Source organism: Phasianus colchicus, chromosome 6, assembly GCF_987193195.1.
Source record: "Phasianus colchicus chromosome 6, bPhaCol1.hap1.1, whole genome shotgun sequence".
NCBI classification, from domain to species: Eukaryota; Metazoa; Chordata; class Aves; order Galliformes; family Phasianidae; genus Phasianus; species Phasianus colchicus.
In genome coordinates this window covers 46854076-46870635 of record NC_143441.1, presented here as the reverse complement: position 1 = coordinate 46870635, position 16560 = coordinate 46854076, and the positions used below count along the sequence as shown (strand labels likewise).

General features: G+C 37.9%; 1 protein-coding gene across 13 annotated transcripts in view; it reads right to left on the bottom strand.

Moving 5' to 3' along the window:
- KMT2C (lysine methyltransferase 2C) overlaps nt 1-16560 on the bottom strand; it is a 188261-nt gene that overhangs the window by 91836 nt on the left and 79865 nt on the right. The window lies entirely within an intron of this gene.

Genomic DNA, 16560 nt, shown 5'->3' with positions numbered 1-16560 from the left:
TAAAAAACAATGTGGTGTATATCATCTGAAGCAAATAAAAAGCACAGAATATCAACATTTGCTGAATTTATAAGACATATAAAGCAGTCTGACGAAATAAATGCCCAAAGGGATTTTTTTTGGCAACAGCTGTTGATGAGAAGTTACTTTTCCAGCAGTAGAAGCCAATGTTTTGCTGAAAATAGGCCCCACACTATGACCCTAGGAGAGCAAGCATGCAGCCAGCTCGACTGCTTGTAAAGACAAAAGCAAGCATGTGAACAGCAAAAGTATAATAATTTTAAAAATGTAAAAGCTTTGCTAAATAAAACTCAGTAACAAGTACTACTTTACTACTCTATTGCTAAAATATGGCATTAAGATAGTCAGAGATGAAAGGGAGGCATAAATCCCACTTCTGATAAAATACAGCATGTGCCTTCTACATGCTGAGCCCAGGAAGAGAGGAAAAGCCAGCATGGAGCCTTCCACTTCACCGGTATGAGCACAAAACACAGTGCTCTGTCAAAGGGGTGGAAGCTGAAGCCAAGCTTTCTAAGGGACGAAGCAAGATGGATGCTGTTTGTTCATGGATCAAATAATTTTACAGCTCTGTTCTACTGAAAGAAAAAAAAACCAACCAAAAACGTGACGAGGTGTCACAAAGCTAAAGAGACAGTCTGTTATTTATTCAGAGTATATTGAATAAAATAAACGTCATTAAAGCAGCATCAACTCATTATTTCCTATTGAAAATGTCCCTCATTTGTTTCCAATCGTTTTCTCCAGTAAGCTCCTAAGGCATTCACCCATAGCAAGAAAGCTCTCATCCTACCCACACTTCTGCTACCTCCCATTTTCAATAGCATATTCCAAAATCTCGAGCAAGTTAAAATGAAGAAAAGTTGTCTATTTTCAGCGTAATGGAAGACTACATCCATACAGAAGTATGAAGAAATTACAAGGTCACATTTTATCATTTTATTACTTCACAGCATTACTGCCTCAGCAAATGGACAAGTAACAACCCTCAGGAGGCACAGACACTAAATAAAGGCTAAAATAGGAACTTTGAATAAAAGCTTACTTGCAACCTGATTAGTACAATCAAGTTAAATGTTAGCATTAGGTCTTGCAAAATATTTTTCAACAACAAGACAAAATATTTGCATTTATTATAAAGTTACTTTTAAAAGGGTAAGCTGACAAAACCTGTGCTAACAAGAAGTGTTTTTAATTATAATTAAAATATATAGCGTATTCAAAACTATGCACAAGCCATCTGTTCTTAATGAAACAATGTAAGGTACTACCAGTAAGAACAAACTTCCAACTTGGCTCCCAAAATATAAACTGATAGCTAAGGAGAAGCGGACATTAACAACTTGTCATTAATTCAACCTCAGCAAAATTCTAGAGTAAACAGAGATTAAGAAGATATGTTTTCTGGTAGCTCCAGTCACCTTCATTAATGACCACGATCCAGCAAAAAAGCTGATATTGCTTGAAGATACTAACGACCATTAGCACCTTCAATGTCAAATGACCCATTTTAAGCACCACAGTGCATTTAGGAGTACAATGCAATAAATGGTAACGGAAATAACCACAATTTAACACTGCTATTAACACAGAAAGCCTGTATTAAAGCATTACTATAATGCTTACTATACTCTGACATTTTTTAGAAAAATTGTAATTGTAGAAACCACCAATTTTTGCTCTAAAACTGTGAAAAAAACACAGACAAGCAGGAATAGCTGAATCTGGCCAAACTTGACACAAACTGAGAAATGAAGAAAAGCAATTTCTTAATGCACATCCTTGCTTTCTATAAGATTTGGGATAACGTAAATGTTTTGAGTGAGTCTAAACTTCCAGTGCCTTACAACCATTCCCTCAATTCTCATCTAATACCACTGTGAAAGAAGGGCACGTGAGCTTGCTGCTTATTTACCATGTCAACAAGGAGAAGTAACATTTAACGTAGTTTAAATTGTGATAATTAGGCTCTGGGATCAGGCACTTCAGGATAAACAAGGCAAAAACAGAAATCCCCAGTTTTGGTTAAGACTGCTTTTTGGCAGGCTCAGGAAACAGACTATTGTACCAGTTCCATTTGTTTCATGTGTGGAAGGTCTTAAGAAGTACATGTAGAAATTTCTTTTTGCTGGCAGAGCATGGTCTAAGCCACAAACTGTTGGAGGCTTTACAAAAAAAATAACTGGGGGAAATATTGCTACATACTTGCTGTTTAATGATTGTCTTCTCAAGACATCTGGCACTGGTCATCATCAAAGACACTGAGCTGAAGTCAACTTTCTGATCCAGCACAACTCCTGTGATTCTCAATCACATGCAGGAACACGAAGTAGCATGTGCAATCTGTAGGTTATGTCTTCATCACTACGGCTAGGCTGGCATCATTCTATATGCAGTTATTTAATAGGAAGTTACTTAATAGCAGAGCAGATAATTATCTCCTGACAGAGCTGCATCGTGTTTCTGAATGACATAAGGCTTGAGATGAAGACATCTCAGTATCTAAATTTTGTGCCTATAAGAAGAAGTGTTACATTTCCCATTACATTTAACAGAAACATGGTAATTTATGGAGTATACCTCAATAATACTGCAGTTCAGCCGACCAACCAATAGGTGTCTATTTTCAGGTCCCATTGACAATAGCCACTAGATCTCCAATGACTGTAACTGGAATGTAAGCACAGCTCCCAGGATGGCATGTCCACACATAGGCTGAAATTCAGATGTCAGCCTTGAGCTGAAGCTTGCCTGAAACATGCTGATAAAAGCCCTCTATTGGTAGCACTCACAATCCACCCCAAGGGTTTTGTCAGCACGGCAACAAGCAATGGGCCATCCAAATTAATATATATTCTTAATTTAAACTAAAAAAAAACCCCAAAAAACAAAAAAACAGTTTTCTCTTGACAAGAATGGAGAACAAGACATGGAAAAAGGCCACATAAATCTGTTCTTTGGAAAAATACAAATGCAGGTACTTCATGTGCTTATTATAATACAAGCATCATAAATAATGGCAAGGAAAAAAATAATTCTTTTTTTTACTATTATTTAAATACTCTATCTAGCTAAACATTGAAAAACAACAAAAAAATGTAATACCTAAGAGACAATAACATCCATCTTTGGAGTGAATGAGGCACTCACTGTTCTGCATGTGATCATGCAGCCAAGGTCCACATAATCAGGCATGTACACAAAGGACATGAATGGTGTGCACACAACCTGTCTGCTGGCATGTCCTAACTTTGTGTATTTGATTTGGGAGTCTTAACAACACGTTGTTTTAAGAAAGATTTTGTAGATATATTAACTTCGCTTAACATTTACTGTCAGCAAATCCACTACATATACCCTCAATGATCCACCTAATTTACAAGGTAATAGTGAGGATATGGCGACAAGGAACTCTGGATTATGCTCACACACACACAGAAAAAAATACAAGAATTTCCTGCTTTTAATACCTCCCTCATTAGTGAGCACCTCCTTAGTATTCCTTCCCCACTGACTGCAATCAGTACCTTATTGTTCATAATTCCTATTTCCTTGGCTGTTTCTAAATTGCATTCTCCAAATGGCACAGAGTCATCGTAAACAAAATCCTACATCTTCAGTTCACTAATTTTTGTAAATTGAGCTCAAATAAAGCAATTAGATGGCATACTTTGAAAATACCAGCTTGAAACATTAATATAATTTCTTTTCTAATAAAAGCTTCACATGTTTCATCTGGCTTGAGCTTTTATGTTGGTTTTTTTTTCCCCAATTTGACTGAATGAGTCAATTGCACATATTCCTCCCATCTTTCATCCCCAGGCATGGTGACCCTTTGGTTTTTATATGTGTATAAATATATATATATATATATATGTATGTATGTATATTTTCAGTTCGTTAGCTACCAAAAAACCCCACACAAATAAGCAACTTGTTTTTCTCATCACTTACTCCTATGACATCACTGACATTCCTTGGGCAAGCATTTTAAAGCATGGATTTAAAATTCTTAAGCCGCAGGCCAAGCATTCTGCAGGTAATTCAGCTGCTGTTCTGGGGATCCAGGATGTGGGGACAAGAAGAGGCTGCTTGTTTCGTTTTGCAGCACGCTGCCTCAGTAGCTTACAAAGAAAAAAGCTGCCAAATTTTGTAATGAATTCCACAGAACATTAGGTCTGATGCTTAGCAGAAGCCATAACTGTTAAGCAAATGATATCCTTTTGATGAATGCCCTTATTTGAAAACAACGTTGATTCTTCTAACCCTTTAGCAGTGTCCCAAAACAGATGTGCACAACTGCAAATTCTGTTTGCTTTCAGGTTTACGAAGTGTGATGACATTTTTACAATCACGCATGAGTCCTTTTACCCAGGAGTGAAATAAAACACAATAATTCTTCACCATCTGTTTGTTAATTTTGCATTCATTTAACTTTGCATTTTAAACTAATAATCATTTTCTTATAATATAGTTTGTTCCATTGGTAGATATTACAGCTGTTCAATTAAAAAAGGAATGGTTTGTAACAGTACACAGTTTTTCTCTAAATGCTTCCATTGCTCTTAATTATAGAGATATTAGTGCCATCAAATGGAAAAAACTGCCAAGAAATAGTGTTATGTTTTATACATCACAGATTCCCTTAGTAAATGTACATATTTACTTCTGTTTCAGTACCAATTCCCACCTGGTCTCTTCTACATTAAAATCCTTCTCCCCACTACAAGACTCAGTGCAGCTTTTATTGCTGCTGTGGATGACAGGCTTCTTGCACTCCTGAAGGAATAAGGCACAAACAATTAGATGATGTCTCCATTCTATTTGTAGCAAATAGTTACATGAAGCACAGTCCTATATCTTCAAAATGCTTTTCCTTAATCTCCAGTGACAGGCCATGGAGTTTTTGATGTTTTTATTCTTATCTGGTTACAGCTAAACTAGGACCTCAACAACACCATAAAAGCTTTTTCTCACATTTACAGTAAAATTGAGGAAATTCCATTCCTTTATCAAAATAAAACCACATTGAAACCACATGAATAATACATCAGAACCAGTGAAAGGAGATAACTTGGATCAACAAAAGACACGGGTCTGGAGAAAGAACAGGAGCCCATTTGAGACTCCAAGCCTCATGATTTAGGGTTCTGCTTTTCCTGTTGCTGGGCACAGCCTACGCTGCCAGTTCACATCACAGTTATACTCCAGCCCCTGAAAAAGGCAGAAATTCTCTTGTGTTGTGGTTCCTAGGCTTAGCAGTGATCACCATCTACAAATATACTCTTCAAGAGACACAGTCTGCTTAGTGTGAGTGTTCCATTAATATCAGAGTGACTGTTCAGATGGCTAAAAGCATACAGATTCAATCACTGTTTTCTAAAACCAATTTTATTTGATGGCATGGAAATCTAAGCATCAGACGATGGCTCTCATTCAGCACAGAGCTGTAACAACAATGCTGCCCCAGTACTAGGCTGAGCAGCTCACTAAAAACACCCATACAGCAATAGAGAGTTCATCACTCCATGGATTCATTGCAATTAATGAAGTCCAGGGAAAGCTGAAGAACACCAAATTGGTGCACAACAAGACTAAAGAAATGAACACACAGCAAGTCCATCATGCTCACATGAAATTAAATGTGGAAGTACAACCATGTGGTGATGCTCAGCTTCTGGTCTTACCAGAGCCTTAACTACTCTGACCTTTTGGTTTCTCAGATGAGTGAGCACTGCTGCCAGGTCCGACCTTTACTGGCGGATTGATCCATCACAATATTTTAAGTCTGACAGAAAGCAAACATTCGGGAGGTGCCTGAGGCACATTAGGAAGTGATGGATGCACAGCTCTAACAGTCTTCCCAGCAATTCATCATCTATTTCAAGTTATATTAAAAAAGACCTCACCTTGTATGACATTTGGAAAACCTGAAACTCTTCCCCATTCTAAGTAGCAAATCCGTTTACATTGTAGAAAATGAGTGTTTTCCTCTCAAAGCTCAGAGAAATGATTGCAACTTAACTGTCTTTTTGTCTCCTTTCTTTACAAGTCTCCATTCACTTTTAAAGGTTGATGATTTGTCAACACATCTCCCTGGAAATACCATACAGATACCAGCTAATATTGCCATAACAACCTGCAGTCACTGAAAGAAAGAAAATCAACAAAGCAGCACGTGTGTGGATATCTGACAGCAGTGTGTAGATCCAGATTCACTACTTACTCTGCAGAATCTGCCACTCTGCCCACTTCTCTGGGAGGCAATTTCATACAGAAACTGAATGGAAAAATATTTTTCAATGGAAGAAAACAGTATTTTACCAATTAAAAACTGAAGGCTGTATGTGTAATAAAAAACTGCCTAGAGTGCAGACTGAATGCATGTATCCATGCTGTACATGAAGCGAGGCCATGCTGCAGCAATCTATTTAAGGTGTAGCAGTTGTTTTACCAATGTTAGATGCTCTAGGAAGCAAATTTTTATTTATTTCACAACAGCTATTTTTCCCCCAGTGTACTGAAGAGAAACACAGCATCTTTAAAGGAATACATGAACATCACTGAAGTAAAAACACACTGCAAAAACACATCTTATGAGAAGTGCTCATTTGAATTTCATTAGTTCTTCCAACAGATACTATTCAATAGGATTATTAATATTAATTGTGACTGATGCATGGGTCAGCTACAAGTTCATTAGTGGCAGCTGACCTATCATCACCTGCCTGCTTTTTATTCCCATCTAAGATCTGTGAAATGGACAATTACAGAGATGAAAATGAATAATACCAAGTTGTTCACTTAGAGAGATGGCTATCAGTAGAAGCTAAGATCATCAGGAAAAAGAGCTTCACCGCAAGCAATGGCTGCACTTATCACCAAGTGTTGCAGACTTGCACATGAAGGGCAGTTGGTCCCCGTTTGGGAACATCATAATTCATAACACGTCCCTCACACATGACTTTTCCAAGTTATTAAAATGAAAAAACAACAACGAAAAACAACACTCAAGGACACCTGCATTAATGGGACTGCCTTGTACTGATGCCCGTAATGTATATGCTCAATCTGCAACTCTGGGACATAACTTACACTAGTGGAAGTCAATAACAAAATCTCCAGGGAATTCCAAACTATTTTTTGCTAATGCTTTGGTTTTGCAAGCTGCTGAGTACACCAATCTCAGCAGCAGTTTTTGAGCTACTGCTTAAAAAGCAAATTGATGCCAACAGAGTAGGATGTGTACTCCTGAGTTTCAAACTAAAATATGCTCGTGTGATTTTTTGAGGATAGGTGGAAGCCCTAAATGAAGATCCATAGCACAAAATAATCTACAATTAGCAGGAAAAAAGCTATTACTAAGACTCTTTTGACTGGAATAACTAAATACACTTTTGAACTCTAACTTCAGTACTGAGTTTGAACTTTAGAGTTCTTCTTACAAAAAACAATGTGACCAACATCCATGAAAAAAAAAATAAGATATATAATTGAATAATACATTATTTATTAGGGAAACAGCTACAAAATCAGGATTAGATTCTAGTTGTCTATCAGTCCCCAAAAGCAATGCTACACCTCAGCCATGTACCTACTTGTACCGCTGGGGTGTTTTTCCTTTCATCCAAGTGCTGTCTTTGAAAGAGTAAACTTCTGAAGGCAGAAGAGATGCCTTATTTCTATAATGTTCACAGCATCATGAGGACACACTCTTGGTTAAAACTTACCAAACTTAACTACAAAAGATCAGCCTTTTTTTTTTAAACCATCACACAAGTACAAAACTAGACAAACACTAGAAAAAACATCCCCCATTTGCTATGGAAAAGACTGGATATGAAATATTTAAATAAACAGTAGCCACAAGGGAGATGGGAGTAAGGCAGGAAAATAAGGTTTGTATTCAACTATCTACAAAAGGTAGGAATTGGATGGTACTGCTACACTGTCTTATTTAAGTTTCGATAGGTATACTTGCTATGAGATGTATAAGGTTTTCTGCTTTTATATATATATTTATTTACACATGTCTATACACACACACATATATATATACACGTATCTGCTGAAAATATTAATGGAATAAATAGAATAAATATTTAAGAGCAGCAGCAGCCACCTCCCTGCGTCCTACAGCTAAGCACCACCATGGGTTACTCCATACAGCACACAGAGGCACTCTGTGAGGAAGAGCCCAGTCTCGACTGAAAAGGATGATCTGCCTTTAGGGGACTTTCTTCATTCTTCAGAGATCAGGTTCTGTCCTTTTTTAACACACTGTACGTAAGGCCCCAAAATAACTTGGTAGAGATAGAAACTCCTGAAATCAAATGCCCAGCAAGAGTGCTGCCTCAACACAAACTCCAGTGTCATCACCCCAGTGCTTGGAGTAACATTTAAGAAAGGCACCAGGATGAGAGGAGGAGGAGAAGGTGCAGATTTTCTTTGGGCATATTATGGAAGAAGTGTTTTCTACTCAAGTCATGCAAAAAGGAAGAAAAGGCCTTTGTGAAACTCACTTCACCAGTTTGGAACTCACACTAAACAATCCTACTTCAGAGCTTTCAGTAAATTATTTCAGTGAATGTTACCGAATAAAGGAAACCTGCACTGGAAATTCCTTCAGGAACATAAGCCCTTTCATGTTTCTCAGCCAGGCTTTTTGGCTTTCATTTCTGTGCTACTGCTGCTTCTCTCCTGGTGCCCCCAGCCCATTTTCCTGCTTCCTACACTTCACAGACCGCCCCTCACATCTGCAAAACCTAATTCTGTTCAGCATCAAAACCCCCTCAGAAATTTCTGTGTGGTAACTGTCTCTCTTCCCCGATACAAGGACCCACATATATTCAAAATCCAGCATTCAAGAGAGGTGCATGTTTCTAAGGATTCATCTTGAAAACCCCACACAGTGAAGACGGTAAGGCTGACCCTGCTATCCTGGTGCTACAGCAGGACCAACACCAGCACTCCACAGAGAGAACAAAGGAATATGTGAGGCGGCAAAATAAGACACTTCCTTTAGATGAAGACACACAAACTGTCTTCAGGAGGCTTGTGCACCCTGAGCAATAACAGGCTTTGCCCTCCCTGTTCCTATGTTCCAGAAGTGCAGTTAGTGGGAGAGACAGCATTTGCACAGACCCACCTCTCCAAAGTGATGCTGTGCTTTGTTCAGATCTGGAGAACCACAGGGGGAACCAGACAATGAAGTCACAGGAATTGTATTAATGCACTGAAAAAAACTGTTTATGGAAAGGTCTCTCTTATTCTAAATAAGAATAATAAATTAGTTTAATAAAAATAAATTAGTTTATTAGATAAACTAAAATGCATTTTCCTTTGCAAAGGTGGCAGGAGTGAAGCTTTAGCACGAACTCAGTCTGCACCAAAGAACAAGATACACCTTCACTATCATCAATGAGTTATAATGTGCACTGACAATAGCACTGCCCATGCTGATAAACTATTTTTTTTTTCCCATATATTTGGAAGCAAAAAGGTAGGGATGAAAACACAGCTGTTACATCACAGAAGGCACACAACAAAGTGAATCAACAGAAAAACCTCAGAAAAAAAAAGCAAAAAAACAACCAAGCATGTAGCCAAAATCCAAATCTAAACATGCATCTTTTCCACTGCTTCATCTCAGGAATCAAATAGTGCTCCAAACCATGGCTCATAAATTAATGCCTTCCCTTCTTTTGTCAACAGTATCAGCTCATTAAAAGACAAGATAAAAATTAGCCATAACTAAGTTAGTCTCATGTAATCACGTGCTCCTTTTTCTCATCAACAGGACCAAATTATAATGACATCAAGTTATAAGCTAGCAACTAGTAGGAAGACTGAAAAGTGACATCAATGTGCTTGTTATAAACCCAACCACCCAGCAAGTCCTGAAATTTCTAAGCATTCATCAACATACACTGAGTGTACAGTGCTTTGCTATCAAAACATTCACAAGTGAGCAACGATTACATCAAAAATGCAAGGAAAATAAATGAAGTTTTCTGCCTCTGTAAATGGAAAAACCAAAATGAAAATCTATTTCAGAGTCCATCTTTCACCAAAGTTGCTTGGACTTTTTATTACCTCATTTCTTCCCCATGCTGCTGCCTCTCACTCTGTAACCATACCACTGGGACAGACCATTTTACATGATAGGAGTCCCCTCCAACTTTTAAATACATTGCTCAGGACCGATGCTCAAGTGTGGAGCTCATTACATTCTAAGGTAGCCATACCTAACATGCTTAAATAATTACAAAGACACATTAAAAGCATAGAAAAGTTCTTGATTCATGTTATTCAGTTCCAACTACTACTAGATTTTCTTAAGTACTGGCAGAGATATAGAAAAATCTATATAAATATAAAATATAAAAGTTCATTTTGTACCAGGAAATGTGGTTTGTAAGACAACTGAGGAAACTGAGCCCTAGAGTTTGTAGATTTAAAAAGAGTGTGTTCTGATAGGAAGCAAAATCCTTCACGTGTGAGAACGACCCATTTTTCTTCATCACAGAAGAAAAAATGGGATGCACAGAATCCCACTGGATAATTTAAAAACAATAATAAAAATTTGGCAAAAGTGACTGTAGGGACAAAACCAAATATTAGACAAAAAGCTAGTTTTCTTTTTGTATCAAATATATTAAATTATACTTTTTTGCTTGATTCCTAGAACCAGATTATAGAAGAAAACAGGAGAAGGTGATTTTTTCAATAATCTAGTAATTTTAAATTTCAGCCTTCTTCCTTCTTGTCTGCTTGTTCTCACTTCTGCCCTATGCCCTACTCCTCTATTTTCAAGTATGCCTTGCAAAGCAGCTGCTGTGGGACAGTGTCATTCAATAAACAACAGCCTGTCATGGCACAGCTTATTTTAATTCCAAGGGAAGAATACCTAAATCATTGCTCATGACGCAGTATTAATGAGAACTAAGTTTTAAAATCTTGCTGAAGAGGAAAATATCTGTTCTCAGCTGCAGGATCTGCAAAAGACTGAACTGGTTCCCACAGCAGCTCTTAAACCTCAATGGATTTGTCAAAGCCGTGTTGGCATCATTTATGGTATACAAGCGTATTCCAGAAGAATTATGCAGAGTAAAACAAAAACAACTATGATCATTTTAAGATGCCATGGCTGCTTTGCGGAGCTTGGAAAATACAGTCATAAATTCATTGGCATAGCATTCCTGGTGGCATTTAACAAGCTGTGAGAACCGCCTGATTCATATTATCCACGACACAAATGATCTGACTTTAGGTGACCAAAATGCAAACTGTTCTGGAACAGATTAGGTCACAGAAGACAATTTGCATTATTAAAACATTAGGTACCAAAGCCATACCTGTAGTCCCTATGTCTTTCCTTGAAGTACAAGATTTGCAGGAATACAGAATAGCAGGAAAATGCCTACAAATCTCTAGAGGAATTCCTGAGGCTAAGAGGTGAGGTTATATTCCAATTGTGGGCAAACACTTCAAACAAACAAACAAACAACAAACCAATCCAAACCTGTGTGTTCTAACTGGTTTTCAACTTTCTCCTCAATTTTTTTTCTTCCTTACAGTTTAGTTTCATAAGAATCATGCTAGAACTGAGTCTTAAGCAAAGAACTAAAAAACACTGTAGGTGCAAAGGATTCTAAGAAAGAAAAAAAAAAAAACTGAGAATTTAATGCATCAGCCTTGTTACATTGCTCCAAGTTGGAACCATCCACAAACAACCTCCTGCCTCCAGTAGCAGAAATCAAGGGAAATTGCTTTAAAGAAAAGTAAAGACTGTGTTACCATGAGAAAAGGGCATACAGGAGAGAAGAGTGTCAAGACAGCAGAGTGTTTTATAGTTTGGAACAAGGCAAGATGCTATTGATTAGCTCGCCTCAATGCAAAGCAACAAGTCCTCCAGTTCTCAGCAGTGATAACACGCCAAACAGCCTTCAGGAACTCAGCAGGAGCTGAAAACAGCTGCCTCGTACAGAGAGGAGATACTGCCCTGATTAACTAAAAAAAAAATGGATGGGTGGGAGAAGACGAGAGCAATTTCTCAGCTGTCTGATTGTGAGAGTCTCGGTCCTGAAAAAAACACTTGGCTGCTGCTGGAAAAATGAAAGCTCTCAAGTGGATAAATACACAAGGAGCTATACAGAATCTCAGAGTTAATAGAAATCTTACAACATGAAAACAGAATAATACTGTATTTTGGGATGACTCCTTTAGATGCTTCATCTGTATTATGTTGCCCTTACTCAGCCTTTAAGCAGGTAGGAACCTCCTCAGTTTCCACCAATATTGTTTTCTTTGACTCTGCTATCCTTGGTAAGCTCTCCCAAACTTGTAAACTGTTCTCTGCATCTTATGAGAAGAGAGAGCTGGCTGGGAAAGTTGACATTACATTGCTTTCTTGTCAACAGAAGCTGTCCAAACATTATCTACTGAGTCCTCCTTAAATTCACTCCTTTAATTGGGCTACTTGCATATTTAAAAATAAAATAAACAACAAAAAACCCCCCCTACCTTACTACATTCTGATTTGCACAACTTCCTTAAACCATTACCACAAATCATTTTTCCTTCCTAGGCAAGCCATGTAACCCCTAATGCTAAAATCTGCCCAGCCCACCAGGGTCCTTCAAGGCAATTTACTGTAATTTTGGTGTACAATGTTGTAGTTTAGAGTGCACGATGCTCAAGACAGGAGCAGAGAGCTTTCAGCAATTAGGGGATAATGCAGAGATGTGGGACTTTGCAGCATAAAGAAGAGTTATACCTAGACAATGTAAGGCAGATGAGTAGTAAACTTTATTTTTCCTGAGCAGACTGTAAAGCAACAGCCACCTACTCAATATATGTAAAATGAATAAGGAAATTATAAAGTAGTATTTAAAAAGACTTGAAAATATTTCAGAAACCACTCTCGCTAAGAGCTGAGCAGACATAAGCCCTAAGGGCCTCCATTTTAAATGGCAGTGCCAGTAAGCTCATCCTGTATCATTCATCCAAGCATCAAAAGCCAGAGTCATTAAGAAAATATAACACTGAAGCCAGAAATACAAAGAAAAGCAGAACCCTCCCTTTATCCACATCTACCATTGTTTGGTGTTTGTATTTTTTTAGCAAATCCTCTGATTTCTGTCCAGTCATTTTCCTTTGCTTTATTTCACATCTCCATTTTAGTATCATCTCTGCATCTTAGCACAAATATCTCTAAGAAAAACCAACTCTTCATAACATTGGCAATATGACAACTTCTTTACTGTGGAATGTTTTTGTGTTTTTTTTAATGTACTGAGAAGAGCACTTATAAACTATAAGCAATGAAGATAAGTTTTGGATCAAGTAAATCACAGGAAGTTTTCTCCTCTATATTATCAATCTTTTCTTTCAAAACTTGAAACAAAATGACTCCAGAGCCCCATGAAAGCTCATCAGAAACATGGGGGAAGGAGCTGTCATGCCTAGCTGTTCAGGCTCTTAAACACTATTCAAGCTCCAGAGCTAAAGATCTGAACTCTTACGAAGGATCCTGAATGAAGGTCTGACAGCTACACTCACCACCTGCATCACCAGCTCTGCCTTAGGGCTTTTTTAGTTCGAAAAGTGGTTCTGAGAAAATGAACTCTTCAGTTGCTGGTAAGCAAGGTAAGCAATGAGATTAAATAAATCAACTTAGCATCCATAAGAGCTACAGCAATATAGAAGGAAAGACAAAGAGCCCACCTATGTCTTGACGCAAAGACATGCAAGACATTGGTCAGGTACCTGAGAAAATAAACTGCCAGGCCTTCAAAATGAGTGAGTGGAAAGAACCAACTGAAGAAAGAAAGAAACACTAAGCAGGCCATTTTGTGAAATGCAGACGCTGAAATCTCTGCAATATTGTTTTTAAAGCCTTCAGAAAACAAAGGCCAAGAGGAGAACCCAAAAGGCATTAACATAATTCCTTGACCTACTCCAGAATATGTATGTCCACATGAGCTTTATTAATGCAATCACAATTCAGTGAAGCCAAATGGACATCTCAACTGGTAAACAGAGTAATAAGAAACACTGTCACATCCAGTTAGAACAGATTTGCAAACAACAGACATCCTAACAAACGAGAAACATCAATGTAACACACAACTGAGAGACACCCACAAAGGTATGAAAAGCAACAAATTGCTCTCTACAACTTGCATTACCTAAACCCAAAGACTTCACTATCAAGAAAAAGGTTACTGCATGTCAAAAATTAATCTCTGCGCAAAGATAAGGAAAAGAAAAAGTACTTTCCAAGCTAAAGGAAGATGTCAGTGCTACAAACCACATCAGAAACCCATGGGATGCCAGAGGGACTTCCAAGAAGACAGAAATCCCCAAACAACAACAACATAAAAAGCAAATCTGGTGGCAAGTAGGGGAAATAACATACAGCCTGTTTTTATTTAAATTATTCTTCTGTAAGCCCTGAGCACATACTTGCATCTGTGCTGCCAACAGCGCTCAGAACACTCAAGCAGATACTTTGCTCTTAAAATGCAGTAACATCACACTAGAAAGAAGCCCAAAATGTTAGCAAATGCAAAATGCAAGCAGCTGTAAATGCTAAAAAGTACACTAAATGAATTGCTATACCACTCATTCAATACCTTCGGAAAAGCCTTGCACAAAGAAAAGTTTTTCTCTTAAACTGGTTTTTCTCTTGCAGCAGAATATGATGAGCATCTTCTACTTCTTTGTGCCTTCTTTAGCTGACTGACAAGTTTTGAAGCACTGAGGACAGTGAAAAATGACGACCAAGCACTACAGACACAACAAAGCAGTTGCATACAACTCTATGCAGCCCCCACAGTGCTGCTCCACGCTCAGGAACAGAGAACTATAGAGGAGTTTGCAGCTTATTTCTTAAAAAAATAGAAGCAAAGCCATCCCTGGAGACAGTGGGATGAAGATGACCCATTCAGTCCAGCTGCTCCTCTGCAATCAATCTCCCTTACGCTCTCACTCTTGCTCTCTCCCCGGGGACTTCATGAGAAGGACAAAACAGAATGACCAAAACAACTGCTTCCTTTGTTGGCTGACTGCTGTGTTGAAGGGAAAAAAGTTTGTCAAGATATTCAGCAAGGCCCGAAAAGAAAAGGAAATACATACAACGGCACTCGATTCAAAACTCTCTCATCTCTATGCAGTGCTCTGAAAACATCTGCAACAGACTAACCTAAAAAAATTACTTGCAGAATTTGAGATGATGAGTAGAGAAGCTACACAATGGCTCAAGGAAAGACAAGACTGAAACAGGAATTGTATTGCACCAGAGAGATGTGGAACTCTTCAAAAATAATTACTTACACATTAGCATTATAAACACCTACATCCAACTGAAAGCGTGTTAATGGCATCAGGCTCAGGTACCACCAATAGCAGGGAGGAGCAAAGTACCATACAGAAAGCAGGACTGAAATAATGCAATCAGGATGAAATTCAACAGAGCAACGTACAAGCTTTAACACTATGAGGAGCCTATCATAAGCCAGCTTATTATTTGGAAAAAGGCCACGGGTGGCAATGAGAGGATAACAAAATGACTACAAACCACCACCATAGCTGCTTAAGAAAGAGAGGTAACCAAAACCTACAGTGAGATATAAAAATGATGGATGGATGGATAGATAGATAGAAACCTAACCTTGCTCTTTCCAATCTTTTTATACATGCACACACAGATGAATGTTTTAACATCTTCAAACTCATTTAGAACTCAGTTCTGTCAGGTTCATTCACTCTGAGTAGTCTTCTGCATTGAAAGCAGACGCACAGAAATCAATTATATTATTCAAAGTAAAGCATTTATTCCATATGAGTGCATGTAAAAGCAGATGGCACAAGGAAAACTGTATTATACAGCTCATATTGAAAGACTGATTTAAAACAGCTTTTTACTCCACACAATGGAGAACGTTTACTGGCATCTTCCACATTGTTTTGTTATTTTAACAAAATGCATCAAGAACTTTAAGAAGCAATTAAAACATAAGCCTAAGCATGATCACTGGGAAGACAGCAAAATTATGCAGATTTGCTGATAGCGCAACTGATTAACAGAGAAGACAAAATTATTAAAATAATCCACCAAACACGACTGAGAAAAATACAGCCACAAATAGTAAAGACTATGTGAAATAGGTCTCCTCATCACTCCAACACAATGCCAAAAGGAGACCATCCCTTTCAAAGGTGTCTGCTTTTTCAGAACTCCCTGCCATTTCATACCGAAACACTAAGTATCTACCTGAGTTACTCCAAAAGTAGTATCTCCTATTACTTTCAGAGCAACATCTTTCTATCAGTATTTACAATAACAACACAGGCTTGGCAGCAAACACTAGTTTTCCTACATCAACCTTCTAGCTTGAGAATTTTTGTATTATATGAGTCATAACATTTCAGAATATAAACCAGCAACAAAAACTTTCCTCCGTTGAGCAGGGAATTTGCTAATTTGAACTCAGCTTTTCTTTTATCTGTATATTCATCATCTGTGTACTTTCT